This window comes from Anolis sagrei, chromosome 2 (genome assembly GCF_037176765.1).
Source record: "Anolis sagrei isolate rAnoSag1 chromosome 2, rAnoSag1.mat, whole genome shotgun sequence".
NCBI lineage: Eukaryota > Metazoa > Chordata > Lepidosauria > Squamata > Dactyloidae > Anolis > Anolis sagrei.
In genome coordinates, this window is record NC_090022.1 from 171,198,519 (window position 1) to 171,216,502 (window position 17,984).

General features: G+C 43.5%; 1 protein-coding gene across 4 annotated transcripts in view; it reads right to left on the reverse strand.

The window, feature by feature from the left end:
* The window catches only part of LOC132767918 (breast cancer anti-estrogen resistance protein 3-like), a 47,367-nt gene extending 33,040 nt beyond the window's left edge, over positions 1-14,327 (reverse strand). For 2 of the 4 annotated variants that reach the window (XM_067464107.1, XM_067464106.1), the window contains exon 1: positions 14,078-14,327. The gene's annotated coding sequence lies outside the window, so the exon portion shown is untranslated. Of the gene's footprint in view, positions 1-99; positions 230-14,077 lie in introns of all 4 variants that reach the window. The other 2 variants (XM_067464109.1, XM_067464108.1) reach the window with 2 other exon arrangements.
* Between the last annotated feature and the right edge of the window lie 3,657 nt (positions 14,328-17,984).

The window sequence follows — 17,984 nt, forward strand, 5'->3', positions numbered from 1 at the left end:
ATCTTCCAACCATTTCCACACATCTCTAGGTAAATAAGCGAGAAAATATGCAAGCCTTTTTTCTTTGGGAGATTTTTTAAAGGAGGAGGTGTTACATACCTTCTTAGGGGAAACAAATCCTCCCAGCAGTTATCCACTAAGATACATTTTTGCACAGAATGGGTCTTCTTCCTGGCAGTCACTCAGCTACTATTGTACTCGCACCTTAATAGCCTGTAGAAAGGATTTCCTTTTAAAGGGACAAGAAAAGCACTGAAAAGAGTCAGTGGGAGAGGAAATGGATGTCACAAAAATGTGTCAGAAAAAAAGCAGAAGTTCTGTTTGAACTCTCCCACCTCAGTAGAAAACGATTACATTTGGGTTTAGATGCTGTTCCAGGGAGTTGGCAAGACCTCAACTGTTTACTGAAGTTTGCAATACAAAAACACTTCCCTCAATGGGAAATGAGAATACGCTTCCTACATCCATTGTTAAAGCTGTAGGATCAAGACTTTGAACGGATCTGATTCGGACAAACATGCCTCCAGCTAAGCTAAACACACACACGCATCTGGTGGAATGCTTTGGAGAGGACAGCTGGGTCAAATGGATCTGAGCACAAGATGTTTCTGTACGCACTGCTTCCGTGCTAACAAAAAAAAATAAAAAATAGAAAACGCTTCCAAGCTCTGATATTAGAAGAAACCTGACCAAGAGCCGGGATTGTGGCGCAGCTGGCTGAGTGTCAGCTGCATTAAGATCACTCTGACCAAAAGGTCATGAGTTCGAAGCCAGCCCGGGTTGGAGTGGGTTTCCAACCAATTATGTGTAGCCTGTTGTCGACCTTTGCAACCCGAAAGACAGTTGCATCTGTCCAGTAGGAAAATAAGGTACTACCTTAAAGTGTGGGGAGGCTAAATTAACTGATTCATGAGGCCATAAAGAAGACTCCAGCAAAGCATTCCAGCGGGGAAGCATGCGAGGAATGCGGAAAGTGTTTCATCAGCGTTGCAGATGGACGATGAAAGCGACAGCTCCCCTGCCGGCCAGAAAAAGTTAAATAGCCTCTGTCTATGTCTGTATATGTTTGTATGTCAAAATTGGCATTGAATGTTTGCCATATATTCATTAAAGTGCCATTAAAAACAATCAACATCACAATATAGAACATAAATAAAAACCATTAAAGCGTATAATCATCAGTGTCATCCTGTTAAAAACGTTATCCAGTAACATTGTCTGGCCATGCCATGTTCATGTACATCTACACTGCCATCAACATTTCAGGCCTAATAACATATCTCACAACATCAGAAATAGATTTACTTGCTCTTCCCACAATATATGCCATCCTTTGTCAGTAATTCCCAAATACACACTACACTAATATTTATTTATTTATTTGCATTACTTATATGCCACCCTTCTCACCACGAAGGAGACTCAGAGTGGCTTACAAGAGATATATATATGTATGTGTGTGTATATATATATATATCACACATACACACACACAATACATTATACCATGAGCACAGTACAATATCAGCGCTATACATCACTATATTGTACTATACAATTATATTGTAATACTAGCCATCCCCTGCCACACGTTGCTGTGGCCCACATGGGGGTTGTGTGTGGGAGGTTTGACCCAATTCTATCGTTGGTGGGGTTCAGAATGCTCTGTGATTGTAGGTGAACTATAAATCCCAGCAACTACAACTCCCAAATGTCAAGATTCTATTTTCCCCAAACTCTACCAGTGTTCACATTTGGGCATATTGAGTATTCATGTAGAGTTTGGTCCAGATCCATCATTGTTTGAGTCCACAGTGATCTCTGGATGTAGGTGAACTACAACTCCAAAACTAAAGGACACTGCCTACCAAACCCTTCCAGTATTTTCTGGTGGTCTTGGGAGAACTGTGTGCCAAGTTTGGTTCAATTCCATTGTTGGTGGGGTTCAGAATGCTCTTTGATTGTAGGTGAACTATAAACTCCAGCAACTACAACTCCCAAATGTCAAGATTCTATTTTCCCCAAACTCTACCAGTGTTCACATTTGGGCATATTGAGCATTCGTGTAGAGTTTGGTCCAGATCCATCATTGTTTGAATCCACAGTAATCTCTGGATGTAGGTGAACTACAACTCCAAAACACAAGGTCAATGCTCATCAAACCCTTCCAATATTTACTGTTGGTCATGGGAGAACCGTGTGCCAAGTTTGGTTCAATTCCATCGTTGATGGAGTTCAGAATGTTCTTTGATTGTAGGTGAACCATAAATCCTAGAAAAATACAACTCCCAAATGACAAAATCATTTTTTGAGTGAAGGACATACATTGGATTGTTAGGTGTACTGTGTCCAAATTTGGTGTCAATTCATCCAGTGGTTTTTGAGTTCTGTTAATCCCACAAACTAACATTACATTTTTATTTATATAGATTATTAGTAATAATACATGTAATATAAATATAGATAATTATAATATCATATTATTACTATTAGTATTAGTATTATACTGTATTGCATTATAATATTATAAGTTTTATTTGTATAAAGAATATATTATATTATATCTAAATAAATACAAATGTAATGTTCGTTTGTGGGATTAACAGAACTCAAAAACCACTGGATGAATTGACACCAAATTTGGAAATAAGACACCTAACAACCCGATATATGTCCTTCACTCAAAAAAATGATTTTTGTCCTTTGGGAGTTGTAGTTGCTGGGATTTATAGTTCACCTACAATCAAAGAGCACTCTGAACCCCACCAATGATGGGGAATTGAACCAAACTTGGCACACAGTTCTCCCATGGCCAACAGAAAATACTGGAAGGATTTGGTGGGCAGTGTCCTTTAGTTTTGGAGTTGTAGTTCACCTACATCCAAAGATCACTGTAGACTCAAACAATGATGGATCTGGACCAAACTCTACATGAATACTCAATATGCCCAAATGTGAACACTGGTAGAGTTTGGGGAAAATAGAATCTTGACATTTGGGAGTTGTAGTTGCTGGGATTTATAGTTCACCTACAATCACAGAGCATTCTGAACCCCACCAATGACAGAATTGGGCCAAAACTCCCACACAGAACTCCTATGTGGGCCACAGCAATGCGTGGCAGGGGATGGCTAGTTATATTATATATTATAAATTAGCATAGCACAGGAGACAAGGTGGATCTGTCCCCTGGCCCCCCATTTTCTAATATTAGAAAAGACAATACTGAAAACTTCCTGGATATATAACCATTAAGTATCTGTTCTCAAATTTCATGAAAGGGTTAGCAAGAGGGGCAGCTGAATATGAATACACTTACAAATTGCTATCTATCAGCAGAAGTATCAACAGAGATAATGGTATCCTACTAAACATTAATATTTGGATCATCACAACATATATATACATAGACAAAAGGATCCACTTCAAAACCATTTCCCATCCTCTGGGGATTGACTTTTGAAATAATTGTCTTACACAGTGCCCCAGATATTGCATAAGAAACCTTAACAATTGCTTCAGCATTTCTTCAGTATTGCTTTAAGTATTTCCTCAGCATTGTTCCAAGCATTGCTTTCATGCCTCAGTACTATGCATCAACTATAATAGAGACATGAATCATCATTGCATCAAACTCTGTGAAGGTTCATGACCCGAGTCACAATTTGCATCTTTTTGTACCTTATGAGATTCTGATCCCACCCAAACAACCTTGCAATTCCAATACAGCCGTGTTTCTGTGTTTCCATTTCCATCAATGCACCTGAAAGTTCAGAGCATTATACACTAAAGTTCATGATAAAATGTATCAGTGCTGCTCGAATTCTTCATTTTGCCATCTCCTATTCCGTTGTATCCTGAAACAGAGTTAACATCTATCTCTTTGGTACTCTGCACACAAATTCCTACAACATGAATCTTTATTGCTGCCAGGCTCTCGATATTCAGCCTGATAACCTCACCAGCCAAAATTCACACAGAAACAGGATGAGCTACATAACAGACAGGAAATGCTCCCTGTTGCAGCTTCTTGGCACTCAATACTTCCATCACAACTTTCTCCTTGAGCCCTCAGTGGTGCAATTGATTAAAACCCTTGTGTTGGCAGGACTAAAGATTGAGGTTTGAATCCCGGGAGCATGTGGATGAGCTCCCTCTGTCAGCTCCAGCTCCTCATGCGGGGCCATGAGAGAAGACTCCCACAAGGATGGTAAAACATCAAAAACATTTGGGTGTCCCCTGGACAACATCCTTGCAGACAGCCAATTATTTCACACCAGAAGCAACTTGCAGTTTCTCAAGTCACTCCTCACACACACACACACAAAATTCTTCTTAAATTTTACTTATTACTAGCTGTCCCATGCCACGCGTTGCTGTGGCCCACTCTGGTGGTCATGGGGGTTCTGTGTGGGAGGTTTGGCCCAATTCTATTGTTGGTGGGGTTCAGAATGCTCTGTGATTGTAGGTGAACTACAAATCCCAGCAACTACAGCTCCCAGATGTCAAGATTCTATTTTCACCAAACTCCACCAGTGTTCACATTTGGGCATATTGAGTGTTTGTGTAGAGTTTGGTCCAGATCCATCATTGTTTGAGTCCACAGTGCTCTCTGGATGTAGGTGAACTACAACTCCAAAACCAAAGGACACTGCCCACCAAACCCTTCCAGTATTTTCTGTTGGTCTTGGGAGAACTGTGTGCCAAGTTTGGTTCAATTCCATCATTGGTGGGGTTCAGAATGCCCTTTGATTGTAGATGAGCTTAAATCCCAGCAACTACAACTCACAAATGACAAAATCATTTTTTTTGAGTGAAGGACATCCATTGGGTTGTTAGGTGTCCAGATTTGGACACCTAACAGATTTGTGTCCAGATTTGGTGTCAATTAGTCCAGTGGTTTTTGAGTTCTGTTAATCCCACATTACATTTTTACGAACATTACATTTTTATTTATATAGATTCCCATTATCAGCCACCAACTTAGTGTGGAGGGTGCTGGGCTAGGGATGTGGAGACTGCTCACTGGGAGATTTTGGACAGTCACACTCTCTCAGCCTTAGAGGAAGGCAGACAAATTCTCGCTGAACAAACATGGCCAAGAAAATTCTGCAACAAGATTGCCTTAAGTTGGCCATGAGCTGGAAACAACTTGAAGGCCACAACATCAACAGACATATCAGAAGGTGCAGGTGCGGGAAGGTCATTTGTGTGGACTGAACTTTTAGCTGCAGCATCATTTAGACATACCTACACTGTAGAATGAACGCAAATGGAAACTATTTTAACTGTAATGGCTCCATGGGATTTGTAGTTTTACAAAGATTTTACTGCATTTCCATCTACGAACCCACACGACCTCTTCCATCTTCCAAAGAGGCTCTTCTCTCACTCCTGCCCGCATCGCAAGTGCGACTTGTGGGGACGAGAGAGAGGGCCTTCTCTGTGGTGGCCCCCGAACTCTGGAATTCACTCCCCAGAGACATTAGGCAAGCCCCCATGCTGACAATCTTCAGGAAGAACATGAAAACCTGGTTATTCCAATGTGCCTTCAATGATTGAACGTAAGATACTTCCTGACCAAACTTTGCGTATAAATAAAGTATTATTATTATTATTATTATTATTATTATTATTTAGCCTTCTCGGTCAAAGAGTTTCGGTGCCTCACCAAACTACTGCTCCCAGGATTCCATGGCATTGAACCAAAGCAGTTGAGTGTTGAACTGCATTAATTCTACAGTGTAGCTTCAGCCAGGGTGACACAAAAAAAGAGACACAGAAAGCTGTATGCACTGTGTTCAGAGAGGCATTTAAAATCTCTGCTTATTTTTAAAATATAACACATTGCCATAACAAATATTCTTAAAATACACTGGCTTCCTTTCCTGAAAACCTGAATATATCCAAAGGCAGGATGTTAAATATTTCTGTCAATCTGTCCCCATCCTGAAACACCAATCCAGCTACCCAGAGATGTCATAACTTTACACACCCCTGCTAACAAAACCTTTCTCTGAGGCTAAGAGAGTTTGAGTTGTCCAAGGTCACCCAATGGGGGATTTTCATCACGAACTGGACATTCGACTGCTAGATTCCAAAGCCGTAATCTAATGCTTGCACCACTAAACCACTTAGGTTCAATCAAAGAAGTTAAGAATGACTAAGGTAACATCAGATAATGCACCCCAGTGGCGCAGTGGGTTAAACCCCTGTGCCGGCAGAACTGAAGACCAACAGGTTGCAGGTTTGAATCCAGGGGGAGCGTGGATGAGCTCCCTCTATCAGCTCCAGCTCCTCATGTGGGGACATGAGAGAAGCCTCCCACAAGCATGATAAAACATCAAAACATCTGGGTGTCCCCTGGGCAACGTCCTTGCAGGCGGCCAATTCCCTCACATCAGAAGCGACTTGCAGTTTTTCAAGTCACTCCTGACATGACAAAAAAAATCAGATTATGCAGCATGTTCCAAATAGTGTTATGTTATGTTTTTAAATGTGAATGTTGATCTTATCTATAGCAATTACATCCAGATGTTTTTGTCATATCTGAAATTGCAGAAAACCTATAATCACCACTGGAATCACAGTTATTTTCTTTTCCCTGAGGCAATAAATTCCAGTTTGTAAATCTCGTATTTCAGCATTATTACGCACTCTTCGGCTTTTGCGATCCCTTATCAACATCATCACCATCTTCTGGAATGCAACTATCTCAGCTGGATGGAACCAGTGTTAAGGGGGAAACCACAACCTGAAGATTACATATCAGACAGAGTTAGGGGAGGGGGTAGTTTTTAACATCACTGCGAATAATACTTCACACATGACAAAGCATCTACAACCAAAAAAAGGCACTTCCCAATTTTTTTATGAACTCAGTTCTTCCAGGACTAAATCCAGACATTGTTCTGAGTATAATGAGTTGAGTAAACTTCCTGACACCCACCCTGCCACTCAACTGGTCTGAATCAGCTCCCACACTGATAATTTAACCTTGATTCAGTTTTCAGTTTCCTATTGAAAAAAAACTGGAGTCTCTCTCCTTTCAGAGTCAAGTATCATTTAGGATTGGTTCTTAGAATGACAGAACCTACACAAGCTTGTAGTTCTGACTACCTGAGCTCTCAGACCTAGAAAGAACTCAGATGTGCAGATACGCTCAGTATAGTTTAAGCGGCTGAGGGGGGAAATAACCCCCTCAGCCGCTTAAACTGACCGCATCTCTGTATACGAACCCACACGATCCTTTCGATCATCCGGAGAGGCCCTGCTCTCGATCCCACCAGCATCACAGGCATGATTGGTGGGGATGAGAGAGTGGGCCTTTTCGGTGGTGGCTCCTCAACTCTGGAACTCACTCCCTAAAGACATCAGACAGGCCCCAACTCTGGCAGTCTTCAGGAGGAGCTTGAAGACATGGCTGTTCCAGTGTACTTTCCCAGAATAATGATCCCATAGCACTTTGTCCTCCAAAGCACTTTACATATTTTTAGATCTGCTCATATGCCCTTCCACAAACACTAGTATCACCTTTCGTCCTTGTCCCAGCATTATTTCCATTTTTAACTTTACATTTGGCCTTCCTACTGTTTTTAATTGTGTGTTGTTTTATTGATAATGTCATGTATTTTATTGTCTATGTTTTTTAAATTGCTTGTATTGTTGTTGTTATTGCTTGTATTGTTGTGTTTGGCCTCGGCCTCATGTAAGCCGCACCAAGTCCCTTGGGGAGGTGGTAGCGGGGTTCAAATAAAGTGTTGTTATTATTATATAAAACTTTATTTATATACCGCTCCATCTCCCCGAGGGGACTCAGAGCGGTTCCCAGGTAACATCACAAAACATACAAAGTAAAAAAAAACCAACATAACCATAAGATTAACAAAACAAGATAGAAGCATAAAAATTGTCGCCATAACACACATATATTAAAAGAATCCTGCCTGTTCAAAGCAATTTAAAAATTTAAAAAGGCCGGGCCAAGATTTGTGCAAGCCCAAAAATTCAAGGGGGGCTGGGAATTAAGTGCAATGCTATGGCAGGCAACAATAATATTAGGTACGGGTCTGTGGCTGTTCAGTCCGGGGTCGATTAGAGGAAATGATCTGGGTAATTGGTAGGAAGAATAAGGACGTATTCGACAATGTGTAGGGCTGAGTTAGAACTGGTCATTTTCAAAGGCTTGTTGAAACCACCAGGTCTTCAAGCTATTATGAAAGGAGGGGAGGGATGGGGAGGAATTGACCCGAGGCTGTTAGGAATTGTGGAAGTTGAAGTCCAAAATACCCGGAGGGCCAAAGTTCGCCCTTGCCTGCTATAGATCCTCAAGTGCATCTCTGTGGCCAAAGTTTGCTTTTTGGATTTTTTAAAAAGTATATTCAAGCTGTGGATAGTTCAATTTGTGGATGAGGAATTGTTCTGTCACGCGCTGGGCCTGTAAATAATTGTTTTTAAATAGGACGTGCAACTTGAGCCCAGCGGGAAGCCAGGGGCCCCCAAAGAGAAGTTCTCAGAGGTTTTCCACCACAAATGATCTTTAGATGGCTTGCGAAGTATAACAAAGTCCTTTATTAATGAACAATCAAACAGAAACTTCTCATCTTCAAAAAGTTAAACAAATGATTCCAGGTTTTTATGCAACTGGTGGCTTCCTAATCTTGTCCACGAAGGACAGGCAATTGTCTTCAATAACTTATTCTTTACTTTAAAGGAAAATCCCTTTTTAACTTCTCCCAGGCTGACTGTAATCTAATCCTTACTGATGTGAGCTTTGCTACTGGGTCGAACTGCGTCTCGAACACCGAGTGGACCTACCAATAAAGCCAGTAGATTCTCCAGCTGGAGTTCTTTGGTCTTCCAAACTGTTCACCCTCCAAAATGGAGCCCCCGGTGGCGCAGTGGGTTAAAGCCCTGTGCCGGCAGGACTGAAGACCGACAGGTCACAGGTTCGAATCCGGGGAGAGGCGGATGAGCTCCCTCTATCAGCTCCAGCTCCTCGTGCGGGGGCATGAGAGAAGCCTCCCACAAGGATGATAAAACATCAAAATCATCTGGGCGTCCCCTGGGCAACGTACTTGCAAACGGCCAATTCTCTCACACCAGGAGTCACTCCTGACATGACAAAAAAACCCTCCAAAATTCCTCAAAGCTTTAGGGATGTTTCCCTGGAAATCTTTGGAGATCTTTGGATGCTCTTAAGATTGTTCTCCCCCGGAAAATCTTAAGGGTTGAAGCTTTTGTACAGGGGAAGCTTGCATTAGCTTTCCTTGCTGAGACTAACTAAAAATGGCTCCCTTCCCTTCCCAATTGCCCTGAGCAAGGGGCGGAACCAAAACTTGATGATGGACAGGTGACTTGCCCTACGACTGCAACCAAAGGAAGCCACCTTTCTGCAGAACCCCTGAAACCTAGGACTGCAAGCAAACATTTAATACAAAGCAAATAAAGTTGGAGCTCCTGGTACAGCCGTACCAGCACAGGAATATATGCATGCAAAGGATTGTCTGTATTTGCTTACTTTGTTCTTCATTTACCTTTGCTGCTACGGGGAGCTCCCCACCAATTTTTCTTCCTATCTAAATGGGAAAACTACAGCAGGTGCAACAGTAGCAGACTCAGGGTTAAAATGGGATCTGGCAATGGATCAATGAAGAAATGATGGTGACAGTTTCCCCTTCTCATCTGCCCTCCAGCCATTCTCCCACCCCAGGGATTGTGAGCAAAAAAGCAGCTGGTACAGCTCCCTCAGTGTGGAAAGCAAGCATTGTGTGTGGAATGCATGCCCAGGTATGTGTGAAATGTGCTGCACTTTCACTCAGTCTCCAATCACTTTGTAATGAAGGGCCCCATTTCAGTCGGTCACCTAATACCAACTTCTATCTTATGCTTCTTAGGCCACAAAAGATATATTTAGCTCATTGTACTGTATTCACATGCATACTGGCAGAACTATATAAAGATTTCCCTACAGCCTAAAAGAAAGCTTCCACATTTGGTCATGTCCACTGTTTCCATCTGACTCAAGGACTCTTAAAATACGAACATTTTCCAAGACACATTTTTATGCAGATGCAACCCTTCAGGGCCATAGCATGGCTAACCTCTCCAGAATAACATACTGGTGGTTGCTGAATGCATCTACACAGCAGAATTAACGCATTGTGTTACTATTGCCTCGGCTCAATGCTATAGAACAGCGCTTCTCAACCTTCCTAATATGGTGACCCTCCCCCCCCCAACCATAAAATAATTTTCGTTGCTACTTCATAACTGTAATGTTGCTATGTATTGTCGAAGATTTTCATGGCCGGAATCACTGAGTTGCTGTAGGTTTTTTCGGGCTATATGGCCATGGTCTAGAGGCATTCTCTCCTGACGTTTCGCCTGCATCTATGGCAAGCATCCTCAGAGGTAGTGAGGTGGGTCACCTAATACCAACTTCACTACCTCTGAGGATGCTTGCCATAGATGCAGGTGAAACGTCAGGAGAGAATGCCTCTAGACCATGGCCATATAGCCCGAAAAAACCTACAACAACCCTGTAATGTTGCTACTGTTAAGAACCATCATGTAAATATATGATATGTAGGATGTATTTTCATTCACTGGACCAAATTTGGCACAAATACCCAATACACCCCAATTTGAATACTAGCTGGGTTTGGCGGGGGGAGCTTTGATTTTGTCATTTGGGGAATTGTAGTTGCTGGGATTTATAGTTCGCCTACAATCAGAGAGCATTGTGAACTCCACCAACGATGGAATTGAACCCAACTTGGCAGACAAAATTCCCACGACCAACAGAAAATACTGGAAGGGACATTGACCATGAGTTTGGGAGTTGTAGTTCGCCTACATCAAACAATGATAGATGTGGACCAAACTTGTCATGGATACTTAATATGCCCAAATGTGAACACTGGTGGAGTATGGGGAAAATAGAATCTAGACATTCAGGAGTTGGAGTTGCTGGAATTTATAGTTAACCTACAATAAAAGAACACTCTGAACCCCGTCCGTGATGAATCTGCATCAAACTTGGCACACTACCTACATGACCAACATTGAATACTGGTGGGGTTGGGGGATGTTTTTGAATTCTGGGAGTTGTAGTTCCCCAACACCAAAAAGGAAGAGAAGGTCAGGCAGCAAGATCTTCAGCCTTCTCTACCAAAGGGTTCCTAAGACCATCAGAAATAGGTGATTTCTGATGGTCTTTGGCGACCCCTCTGAAGCTCCCCTCGCAACCCCTCCTGGGGTCCTGACCCCTAGGTTGAGAAACACTGCTATAGAATCATAGGGATTGTAGCTTGACATAGTCTTTAGGCTGCTCTGTGAAAGAGTGCTGGTGCCTCACCAACCTACAACTCTTTACTTGCCTTGGCTCAATGCTATGGAATCCTACACTGTAGAATGAATGTAGTTCAACACTACTGTTTATGGGAGGGGTCCCCAAACTTCACACAGTAAAGATTGTAGGAAACTTATATGTATTGTGGAGACCCCGGTGGCGCAGTGGGTTAAAGCAATGAACTTCTGAACTTGCAAACCAAAAGGTTGCAGGTTCCAATCCGGGGAGTGGCGAGAGCTCCTGCTATTAGGCCCAGCTTCTGCCAACCTAGAAGTTTGAAAACATGCAAATGTGAGTAATTTTATATGTAAACTGCATATAAAATCCAGATTATCTACTTTGAGCTGGATTATATGGCAGTGTAGACTCAGGACACTTCTACACTGTATATAAAACCCATATCATTTGATTTGAACTGGATTATATGGCAGTGTAGACTCAGGTCCCATCTACACTGCATATAAAATCCAGATTATCCACTTTGAACTGGATTATATGGCAGTGTAGACTCAGGTCCCATCTACACTGCCATATAAAATCCAGATTATCCGCTTTGAGCTGGATTATATGGCAGTGTAGACTCAGGTCCCATCTACACTGCCATGCAAAATCCAGATTATCTACTTTGAGCTGGATAATATGGCAGTGTAGACTCAGGCCCCATCTACACTGTATATAAAATCCAGATTATCTGCTTTGAGCTGGATTATATGGCAGTGTATACTCAGGTCCCATCTACACTGCATATAAAATCCAGATTATCTGCTTTGAGCTGGATAATATGGCAGTGTAGACTCAGGACATTTCTACACTGCTGTATAAAATCTAGATTATCTGCTTTGAGCTGGATTATATGGCAGTGTAGACTCAGGATATTTCTACACTGCTGTATAAAATCTAGATTATCTGCTTTGAGCTGGATTATATGGCAGTGTAGACTCAGGACATTTCTACACTGCTGTATAAAATCCAGATTATCTGCTTTATGCTGGATAATATGGCAGTGTAGACTCAGGACATTTCTACACTGCTGTATAAAATCTAGATTATCTGCTTTGAGCTGGATTATATGGCAGTGTAGACTCAGGACATTTCTACACTGCTGTATAAAATCTAGATTATCTGTTTTGAGCTGGATTATATGGCAGTGTAGACTCAGGACATTTCTACACTGCTGTATAAAATCTAGATTATCTGTTTTGAGCTGGATTATATGGCAGTGTAGACTCAGGACATTTCTACACTGCTGTATAAAATCCAGATTATCTGCTTTGAGCTGGATAGTATGGCAGTGTAGACTCAGGTCATTTCTACACTGCTGTATAAAATCTAGATTATCTGCTTTGAGCTGGATTATATGGCAGTGTAGACTCAGGACATTTCTACACTGCTGTATAAAATCCAGATTATCTGCTTTGAGCTGGATAATATGGCAGTGTAAACTCAGGACATTTCTACACTGCTGTATAAAATCTAGATTATCTGCTTTGAGCTGAATTATATGGCAGTGTAGACTCAGGACATTTCTACACTGCTGTATAAAATCCAGATTATCTGCTTTGAGCTGGATAATATGGCAGTGTAAACTCAGGACATTTCTACACTGCTGTATAAAATCTAGATTATCTGCTTTGAGCTGGATTATATGGCAGTGTAGACTCAGGACATTTCTACACTGCTGTATAAAATCTAGATTTTAAATGAACAAAATCTGGCTACCAGTATTAAAAAATTCTAAAATTGCAACAGCAAAAACAGCAGGGAGAAAAACAGGCAGGGACATCTAATCACCTTTCAAGAAGAGTTTGCTCCAGGCACAGTCAGCCCATTGTATGCTAATCAAGGTGGTCAGTGGAAAGATTCACACCTAGCCCAACTGACAAAAGCCTTTTGTCTCACCCTGGTCATTCCAGAGATATATAAACCCCTTTTTTCTCAGCTCCAGGAGACCTCACCTCTGAGGAAGCTTGCCATAGATGCAGGCGAAACCTCAGGAGAAATGCCTCTAGAACATGGCCATATAGCCCGAAAAAACCCACAAGAACTGAGAAAATCTAGATTATCTGCTTTGAGCTGGATTATATGGCAGTGTAGACTCAGGACATTTCTACACTGCTGTATAAAATCTAGATTATCTACTTGGAGTTGGATTATAGGGCAGTGTAGACTCAGGCCCCATTTACACTGCATATAAAATACAGATTATCTGCTTTGAGCTGGATTCTATGGCAGTGTAGACTCAGGTTCCATCTACACTGCATATAAAATCCAGATGATCTACTTTGAGCTGGATTATATGGCAGTGTAGACTCAGGTCTGCCATATAAAATCCAGATTATGTGCTTCCAGATGGGTTATATGGCAGTATAGACTCAGGCCCCATCTACACTGCATATAAAATCCAGATTATCTGCTTTGAGTTGGATTATACGGCAGTGTAGACTCACTGCCATCTAAAACCCAGATTATCTGGTATGAATTGGATTATATGGCAGTATAGACTCTGGTCCCATCTACACTGCCGTATAAAAGCCGTATTACATGTTTCCAACTGGATTATATGGCAGTGTAGAAGGGGCGCTTAGGTTACACACACTAAACGCCTTAACTCTCCTGAAGGGAGGCAAACGTTGCTTTTTCCTCCTCAGCCTCGCACAAAAGGGCCCCTCCCTCCCTCTCTCTCCGCTTTCCAGCGCCTGAAGGGAAGGGAAACGGCGAACATACCTTCTTCTTTCGGGCTGAGGCGGGTCCACAGAATGGAAAGGCAGTTCAGAAGTCAAAACCTCTGGCCAGGAAGAGAGGGAGGGCGTCGTGCTGCGGGTCCGACTGAGGGGAGCTCGTTCCCGCGCGGGGACACCGCTTTCTGCCCACGAGAAAGAGAGCCTCCTTCCTTCCCTACGGGTTAGCCCGCCCTGCCGCCACCTGAGGCGCTGGGTCTGAGGCGGAGCTCTCCCGGGGAGGAGGCGGTCCTTCCTGGCCCCTCCAGCCACTCCCACTCCTGGGCCGCCCAAATCCAGGGGCTCCCTCCAAGGCGGTCTTCATAGACCTGTCAGCAGCCTATGATATTGTGAACCACCGCCTCCTCCTGAGAAAAATGTATAATATCACAAAGGACTACCACCTCACCCGCCTCATAGGAAACCTGCTACAAAACAGGAGCTTTTTTGTTGAGTCCCAGGGCCAGAGAAGCAGAAGAACAGCCTGCCTCAGGGGAGTGTGCTTGCTTCATCCATGTTCAACATCTACACAAATGACCAGCCACTGCCAGAAGGGACAGAGAGCTTCATCTATGCTGATGATCGTGCCATCACCACTCAAGCAGGGAGCTTTGAGATGGTTGAACAGAAGCTCTCCGAAGCTCTAGGTGCTCTTACTGCCTATTACAGGGAAAACCAGCTGATCCCCAACCCATCTAAAACACAGACATGTGCCTTTCATCTCAAGAACAGACAAGCATCCCGAGCTCTGGAGATCACCTGGGAAGGAATCCCACTGGAGCATTGCAGCACACCCAAATACCTGGGAGCAGAGGCGGCCCTAGGTAATTTTCAAATGTAAGCAAACAGTATTTTGCCCCCCCCCCCCAACCAATCATTGATATATATTTTCTGTTCGTCGTGGGAGTGCTGTGTGCCATATTTGGTTCAATTCCATCATTGGTGGAGTTCAGAATGCTCTTTGATTGTAGGTGAACTATACATCCCAGTAACTACAGTTTCCGCACTTGCTCCCTTGCCTGGGCTGCTTTGGGTCCGGAGGCGTGCCTGAAGACCCCGGCATGTGCACCGAAAGTCACCTCTTCTCCTGACTTTCTCCTCAGCCATTGGGACCAAGAGAGAGAGAGAGAGAGAGGTGGAGATGCCCACCTTTTCTGAAGGTAGGCGCAAAAACAAAGGAGGGAGCGGAGGTGGGAGATACCTCCAGCCGGAGGGGCTCTCTCTCTCTCTCTCTCTTGGTCTCAATGGCTGAAGTCAGGAGAAGAGGCGACTTTTGGTGCGCACGCTGGGGTCTTCACACACGCCTCCGGACCCGAAGCGGGAGAGGAGACGGGTGGAGCGTCGGGGGATCGGGAAAGGGAGCCGGTCATGGGGAAGGGATCGAACGTGGAGAACGATTGAGCGCCGGCTCTGCTCGCGCACCCGGTGGCCGGGTGGAGCAGGAACGAGAGGGGCTAGCCGAGGCTCAAGGGCCCGGCCCCTTTGGGAAGAGGATCGCCCGGCAGCAAGGCAAGAAAGCCGAGGCTCCCCCCGGACTGCTAGGGCTGTTGTGAGCTGAGGGGGCGCTCCTCAAGTGGTGGTCGAGGGGCATTTACAGAGGCGCCTCTGCGCCCCTGGTAAAAAAAAAAGTGTTCTGCGACCGCTTACTTCGCGCAATGGACGGGCCGGCCTTGGGGCAACAGCATACAATTTGCAATTGTATCTTCTTCATCCTGGAAAGAAGTGACGAGTGGAGTGCCGCAGGGCCCGGTCCTGTTCAACATCTTTATTAATGACTTAGATGAAGGGCTAGAAGGCATGATCATCAAGTTTGCAGATGACACCAAATTGGGAGGGATAGCCGATACTCCAGAGGACAGGAGCAGGATTCAAAACGATCTTGACAGATTGGAGAGATGATTGGCCAAAACTAACAAAATGAAGTTCAACAGGGACAAACGCAAGATACTCCACTTAGGCAGGAAAAACGAAAGGCAAAGATACAAAATGGAGACAATGCCTGGCTCGAGAGCAGTACGTGTGAAAAGATCTTGGAGTCCTCGTGGACAACAAGTTAAACATGAGCCAACAATGCGATATGGCGGGGGAAAAAGCCAATGGGATTCTGGCCTGCATCAATAGGAGCATAGTGTCTAGATCTAGGGAAGTCATGCTACCCCTGTATTCCGCTTTGGTCAGGCATGTAGCCGGAGGGGGGGGGGCTTGGGGGGCTTCGCCCCCCCCCCGAAATTCTGATGGTGGTCTGTGAGAAGGCCTTACTGGTACATTATTTAAACTGTTAGGTTTATTCATATCATGATCTGATCACCATGCTCAATATATCCCATATGCATGGGGGTATTGGGGTAATGATACAAAAAGGTGTGCTAGGGTAGACCCCCTTTCGCTCAGACTCAGCCCCCCCCCCCCCCGGAACCAAACTCAGCCCCCCCCCCCCCCCGAAACAAAATCCTGGCCACGGGCCTGGCTTTGGTTAGACCACACCTGGAGTATTGTGTCCAATTCTGGGCACCACAATTCAAGAGAGATATTGACAAGCTGGAATGTGTCCAGAAGAGGGCAACTAAAATTATCAAGGGTCTGGAGAACAAGCCCTATGAGGAGCGGCTTAAGGAGCTGGGCATGTTTTGCCTGAAGAAGAGAGGGCTGGGAGGGGATATGATAACCATGTATAAATATGTGAGAGGAAGCCACAGGGAGGAGGGAGCAAGCTTGTTTTCTGCTTCCTTGGAGACTAGGACGCGGAACAATGGCTTCAAACTACAAGAGAGGAGATTCCATCTGAACATGAGGAAGAACTTCCTGACTGTGAGAGCCGTTCAGCAGTGGAACTCTCTGCCCCGGAGTGTGGTGGAGGCTCCTTCTTTGGAAGGTTTTAAACAGAGGCTTGATGGCCATCTGTCAGGGGTGATTTTAATGCAATATTCCTGCTTCTTGGCAGGGGGTTGGACTGGACGGCCCATGAGGTCTCTTCCAACTCTAGGATTCTATGATTCTATTAATTGGTTTCATCTGGTGCATATGCACTACAGTTCTATAATATTTACTAGCTGTACCCACCACGCTTTGCTGTGGCCAACCTTCCCTCCCTCTTTCTCTCATTCCTTCCCTCTTTCCTTCCTTTCTTCTTTTTTAGGTCTGCCCATATGTCTCTCCACAAATGCCACTTTCACCTGTTCATCCATGTTCAGCACTATTTCCAATTTTAATTTTACATTTGGCCTTCCCACAGTTTTAATTGTATGTTGTCTTATTGATAATGTTATATGTTTATGTTTTATTTTAATTGCTTGTATTGTTGTGATTATTGCTTGTACTGTGTGTTTGGGCTCGGCCTCATGTAAGCCGCACCGAGTCCCTTGGGGAGATGGTAGCGGGGTACAAATAAAGTATTATTATTATTATTATTATTATTATTTTCTTTCCCTATCTCTCTTCTTTCTTCCATCTCTACCTGTTTCTTTCCTCCCTTTCTTTGCTCTTTGGTTATATACTTCCTTCCCTATCTTTTGTTCCTTCTCTCCTTCCTTACTTCTCTATCTTTCTTTCTTTCCCTCCCTGCTTCTCTCCTTCCTTCCTTCCCTCTTTCCCTCCTTCTCTCCTTACTTCTTGACTGTCCCTTCCATTTAATATTGTATTTATATCTTACATAGAGAGAAGGAAAGGAGGAAGGAAGGAAGGAAGGAAGGAAGGAAGGAGGGACGTCCTAGTATAGCTTTATTATCATTATATAACAATAAACAATTGAAAAAATAGGATAAAGAAGTGATAACAAATTTATTAACAATAGCAAGATTGCTTATAGCAAGGAACTGGAAAAAAGAAATAAATATACAAATAGAGGAGTGGTATGAGGAAGTATGGAAACTGGCAATAAATGATAAGCTGACATGTAAATTAAAAGTTAAAAGAGG